We start from the raw sequence: 6,111 nt of genomic DNA, 5'->3' as shown, positions 1-6,111 counted from the left end.
GGTTTTGGGCTCTCCCCTTTCGCTTTTAAAAGTTTCTCCTCCGTCCTCTTCCCCGCCATCTTTTATTGATTGTTTACTTTCGCCGCAGTTTCTAAAGTCTCTGAATGTGCGCTCAAATGCTTATACACGCCTTGGTAAGTTTTTCTCAACAGATTTCAATGCTTTTACTTCTGCTCCCCCCCATTTTTTTGCTTAAAAGTTCATGCGCATGGGAGGGGCCCCTCACCCCGCTCGTTTCACTTCTCGGTCCGTGGGATGGGGAGCTTTCTTTTTAAATTGTCAAAGATGCTTTATTCTGACTCACGTTCATATTGGTCTTCCGACCTCGCTTAGTCTCTAATTCGACCACTCGATCCCCAGCGCTTGTCCCAGTCAGGTTCCATACGGACACTCACAGGAGGGACCATCGGGGCAAAAAGGTGCCTCAATTCCCCAGCATCGCGCTGGTGAAGAGGCGACCTCTCAAAAGCCCCATGGCTAGAAGCTCTTCGCCGGGCCTCTTGGGGGGCAACGAGCCTGCGTACCCCCTCCTTCCCACTTGTGCAGCTCACATCCCCGGGAGGTCCGGGAGATGCAACTGCTCAGCATGACGCCATCCACCGGAAGTCCTTACAGTTTAATCTTAACAGGCTTTACATTACTGAGTTTTAGGGTCCCACGCCAGGATATGAAAACCTATCCATCTTGGCTTTCGGGTGACAACTTGGCCAAATGTAGAAAGTTTCCTCCAGTTCTCACTCATCTGTCACCATATCCTCAACTATCTCCATTCCAGGATGCAACTCAAGAGGTGTGTGTTTTTTCCTAAGCCAAATGGTCCCCCATCCATTACAGATGGCACTATGGCTCACAATATCTCAGGTATCCTCAACAGAAGCAACTGACTACAAACTCATAATCAAACAAATCTCCTCTCAGGTCCCCTAGAAGAGCAGGAATCAGCAACTGGAGGCCCCACAGCCCAATCCATCCTACTGAAGAACACCAGACCTCCCATTGCCAAGAGGAGTCTGAATGGATCCATAATTGTGGTAATAGGGCTTGAAGGCAGTTCACTCTGGAAAGTGAAGGCCGGACTAGGCCCCATCCCTACCTTGGAAGCAGCTATCTTATAAGGGTCCAAAAGACATTGAATGTTTTAATATATTGGGTCAGGCTTTCCCCAACCTGACTCTCAATACATGGCTCAGTCAGACAGCAGCCGCTGAGGACTCAATTCCCAAGTACCTCACGTTTTTCTTAACTGAAAATGGTCCAGGGGACATTATTTGCCCAATGGGGGAGCTACATGCACAGTGTGAGATCAAACTACAGATGGTACGCAGACAAAAAAAAAAAAGAAAGAAAAGAATCCTGGTTACTGAACAGTCAGAAGAGATGTAATTGTTCTAGAGAAAACACAGTAAGTGGTGAATTCATCCTAAAATAGATTTTAATAGAATATGCAATTATTCTATTTTCTGATTATAAAAGTCCACATTTGTCTTGATCAGAACATGAAACAGCTGCCTTCTATGGTATTATTGTAATAAGCAGCTGCCCAGGGAGTTGCAGTTTCCCTGCTGGTGCCCCAAAGCAGAAAATGTTTACTTCAATACTTCCTTTCCCTTGCTTTAGAATTCCTGGAAAACATCTAAGTTTCAGTTCCATGACATGAATGCTGAGGCTGTGTGTGGTGAAGTCCTCCCCCCCTCCCACCATTTGCTGAAGTCCTGGAAAACTTAATGTGCACCAATTATTGAAGTCCAAACAAGCCTTTAAATCTGTCTCTAGAACTACAAAGCTAACACTTCTGTGATTCCTTTTAGAACTATCTAGAAGGTGGCATGATTTAGAAATAATTCAACATCCATTTAAATGTTTTCCTTCACATAAAAAGTAGGAAAAGGAGGATCATTTTCATAAAAGATGCTTCCTTCCCCCCTGCATTTCTAATGTCTATGATGTTTTCTGCACAGATACATGCATGTGTGGTGTGGCTGCCAATGCAGTGCACCAGCAACAAAGTGTGGCTGGTCTCCTCACAGTTGCCCTGCTCTGGTCCCCTGGTAGTGGCCACCACACCCTGCACAAATCCCCGGGGGTTTTGCAGGTTAGTTTTTTTTTTTTTAATTGTCAATTTAATATTATTATTATAGCATTATAGCATTATAATAATTTGTGCTTACCAGGTTCATTTAATTCCCAGCTTTCATTTTTAAAGAAGGAGAAGAGATTGGATTTATATCCAGCCTTTCACTACCCAAAGGTGTCTCAGAGCGACTTACAAACTCCTTTCCCTTCCCCTCCCCACAACAGACACCCTGTGAGGTAGGTGGGGCTGAGAGAGCTCTTGACAGAAACTGCTCTTTTTCAAGAACAGCTCTTATCAGAACTATGGCTTACCCAAGGTCATCCAGCCAGGTGCAAGTGGAGGAGTGGGGAATCAAACCCGGTCCTCCTAGATTAGAGTCCGTGCACTTAACAACTACACCAAACTGGCTCTCTAGCCCTTTTGTTGCAGAGATATTAGGGGAAAAGCAAAGCATATCTCCACATTTAAAGAGGATTTAAAAAACTTGTGAAAATTCAGAGAAGCTAGTGCACAGATAGTTATTGTTATGTATGGAATGGAATGTATGTATACGGAGCTTGAGTCTGATGTAAGGTATTGAAAACCAACCTATCAGAACCAGGGAAGTTCTGGAGGGAAGCAAACGGATTGGTCTTTATGTACAATATCTGATTGGATGTTATCTGACATGAGGGCGTGGCTCTCTGATTTCTTCTAACTTGTTGAATAAAGCTGTTATCACTGTTCACCTGCTGCCTTGAGTCTCGTATTCAACAGTTATAAAGATACTCAATTACCAATTTAAAGAAAAGAAAGTCTCTTCCCCCCCCCCACCCATGGCAGGGGGATAGCCACGGCAGGGACAAGAAGAAGAAGGAGGAGGAGGAGGAGATTGGATTTATACCCCGCCCTTCACTTGGAGTCTCTGAGCGGCTTACAAACTCCTTTCCCTTCCCCTCCCCACAACAGACACCCTGTGAGGTGGGTGGGCCTGAGAGAACTCTGACACAAACTGCTCTTTTTCAAGGACAGCTGTGCCAGAGCTTGTGACTGACCCAAGGTCACATCAGCAGGTGCAAGTGGAGGAGTGGGGAATCAAACCCGGTTCTCCCAGATTAGAGTCCGCACACTTAACCACTACACCAAACTGGCACAGATCAGGTGGGTAGCTGTGTTATTCTGTAGTAGCAGGAAAAAGCAGCACCTTAAAGGCCAACAAAATTTTCCAGGGTTTAAACTTTCATGAGCCAAAGCTTACTTCATCAGATACAAAAAAATGAAGACTTTGCTGTGATCTTTCTCAAAACTTTGTAGCAAAGCAGATTTGAAAAAGCTCAGAGGAAATCTGGGGAGACCCTGGGAGGTGCACAAATGCACCAAGATGCTGCAGGGAAGCAGGGAAAACATCCTTCCCAGAAGCATCATACACAGGGCTTATAACCCATGTGGAAAAGGTTGATATTTGTACACTGGTCAGAGTGGAAATATCATTTAAAACAGCTTCTCTTCTGCCTTCCACATTCATAAATGACAACCTGAAGACAGGGAATAAGTGTTCTTAGCATGCCTTCTGAAATATTTCTCTCTGATAAATGGACACTGATGTTTGCATTGAGAGCCACTGTGGCATAGTGGTTAAGAGTGTCAGACTAGCATCTGGACGATCCAGGTTTGAATCCCCACTCATGTCATGGAAGCTTGCTACCTGACCTTGGGCCAGTCACACTCTCCAAAAACCTAACCTACCTCACAGGGTTGTTGTGAGAATAAAATGGAGGAGAGGAGAATGACGTAAGCAGCTTTGGGTCCGTACTGGGGGAAAAGACAGGGGATAAAGTATTTATTTATTTATTTATTTAATTAAATCCTAGTGTTTAATTAAATCCTAATTCTCAGCAGGGAGAAAAGATTACTCTGCATATGCTCAAAAGCACTACTATCTTCTTATGTTCCAAAGCAGTGCACACACATAGGTACAGTACATTCATGCCAGATCACAGTAATTGACTGGGCCAGGTTTCTACTGCTAAATTAATTAGAATGCAATTTGAAGCCTGCCTTGATCACTCATCTCTTTGCCAATCTCACAATTTTTTAAAAAAAACTGATTTGGGTTGCTTATGGTTTTTCAGAGCAGCTTCACACATTACCAAGAAACAGCAACAAAACCCTGTTCACAAGTGAATGCACATACAGTCTATTTACAGTTCTTTCCTTTATACATCTATTGAATAATTCTCATGCCACATTCAATACATGTAGAAGTGAATCCAAGTACTTGTGCCCAGTTTCATTTGTAAAGTGAACATACATGGTCTCTTTCCTATAAATATATGGATATGCATTCACTGTAACATGTGAACAGGGCTAGAGAATGTGAGAGCCACTGCCGGGACAGGCTCCTCTTAATGGCACTTTGTGCAAAAGGGCAGATGTGTAAGTTCCCCTATGCACAGTCCTGGAGGACTATGGGGTAAAGAGTGCAGTAATAAGCTATGTCTCTTTTCCTGCGGTTTCCTAGAAACATGCAAAGCCCTCCTCGATAAACGAACTCTGCACGTGCTCAGAAAGCACGTTTCGGGGTCCAGTCGTTATAACACCAGATTTAGATTTTGTTTTCTGATTTCGTGCATATTCCCAAACAATATAACTGTTGGGGAAGCGAAGAAGAAAGCTCACGTTTTCCTCTCCTGACGACAGGAGATGAATTAGAAGTGCACTGAAGCAATGAAGAGCAGCCTTTTGTCCTTTAAACATGCTAGTGCAACCTAAACCTGCGCCCGAGCGTCTGCTCCTTTATTTACCCTCGCCGCTCAACTGTAACAAGAAACTCTCTGCACAGCTCACCTGTCCATGAATGCAGAAAATCAGCTGTTACGTGCAAAGTGAATTCTTGCGGCGCTTCCTATTCCTACCGGCTCAGGCTGTTCTTGTTCTCCGCAAACGGCAACACCCCACCCACCCCCTTTCCTGAGCACAATCCACCTCAGAGCTTCTGGACGGAAACGTCTACCCCCACCGCCTCTACTTTCCTGCCTATTGGTTGCTTGCCATGGGACGCTTAAAGAGCGAAGCTCTGCTTCGTGCGGTTTCATACAACGATCTGGAGTTCGTTGTTCTTATGTGCAACCAAAGACTCAGAGGCGGGGGGTGGGGTAGCCGGGCGCGGAGTAAGAAAGCTGATCGTAAGAGAAAGGAGAGATCTCTTCCTCGCCATCGACTGTAGTCTGTGACCTCAGGCCACTGCGCAGATCTGGGAAGTGGGGGTGAGGAGACGCCTCGCGGGGTGGACGTCGTGGAGGCTTCCCGCTAAACTTGAGCCCTGCCCCTACGGCCTGTTTAGAAATCCGTGCGTTTGGAGGCAGCTAAGCAGACCAAGCAAAGGGGAGAACTAAAATAACGGCAGGGATGAGGAGACAAATAATCTGTATAAAGAGAATGGAGGTAGATGAGGATAGTCTATCATCGTGCTGAGAAATGGCAGATTACCCTTATTGCAGAACAGCAAGTAAGTGTTGGACATTCTAGATCCAGTTAGTATTAACTATGCCTCATTTTTGGCAGCTCTCTTTATATATTCAGTTTTGCATTCTGATAACCCAGAGCCAGCCGAACCCATCATTAATTGTCCCCACCACTAATATGTGTGAAAAATTAGAATGAACTGTTGCTGCAGTCACAGAAATTATGTTCATGCACAACCTAGTTCACATTTGCATTTCTCACTGTGGGAAATGCTACTGAATTCACAAAATGAGTTGTGGATTGGTTACCTTAGGTTTAACATGTGTGTGTGTCCGTGTCCAAGAGAAAGTGAGAGCCTGCAACTATTTTCTGAACACAGGTGTGTTTATATGATGCTACAAATAGAGAAGCATTGCAGGACCTGGTGAATTTCCGGTTTTCCATAAACAACACACCTGCAGCTTGATAGCATGGTACATGGTATGTCTTAGAGAATGAGACTGATATTTGCTTTATGGACTATATTTATTGCTACACACAATGGACTGTGCACACACACACACACAGGCTCAGAATACTGTACACTATAAGTC

At 44.6% G+C, this 6,111-nt stretch overlaps 1 protein-coding gene across 1 annotated transcript in view; it reads right to left on the bottom strand.

Annotated features, from left to right (window-relative positions):
• LOC107111751 (cytochrome P450 1A1-like) overlaps positions 1–4,980 on the bottom strand; it is a 21,278-nt gene extending 16,298 nt beyond the window's left edge. The window contains exon 1 of the mRNA XM_015412768.1: positions 4,901–4,980. The gene's annotated coding sequence lies outside the window, so the exon portion shown is untranslated. The remainder of the gene's footprint in view (positions 1–4,900) is intronic.
• Positions 4,981–6,111: the final 1,131 nt, after the last annotated feature.

Source organism: Gekko japonicus, unplaced genomic scaffold (assembly GCF_001447785.1).
Source record: "Gekko japonicus isolate JY-2015 unplaced genomic scaffold, Gekko_japonicus_V1.1 scaffold705, whole genome shotgun sequence".
Classification (NCBI taxonomy): domain Eukaryota; kingdom Metazoa; phylum Chordata; class Lepidosauria; order Squamata; family Gekkonidae; genus Gekko; species Gekko japonicus.
The sequence above is the reverse complement of the archived record's forward strand: the minus strand, read 5'-3'. Positions and strand labels throughout refer to the sequence as shown.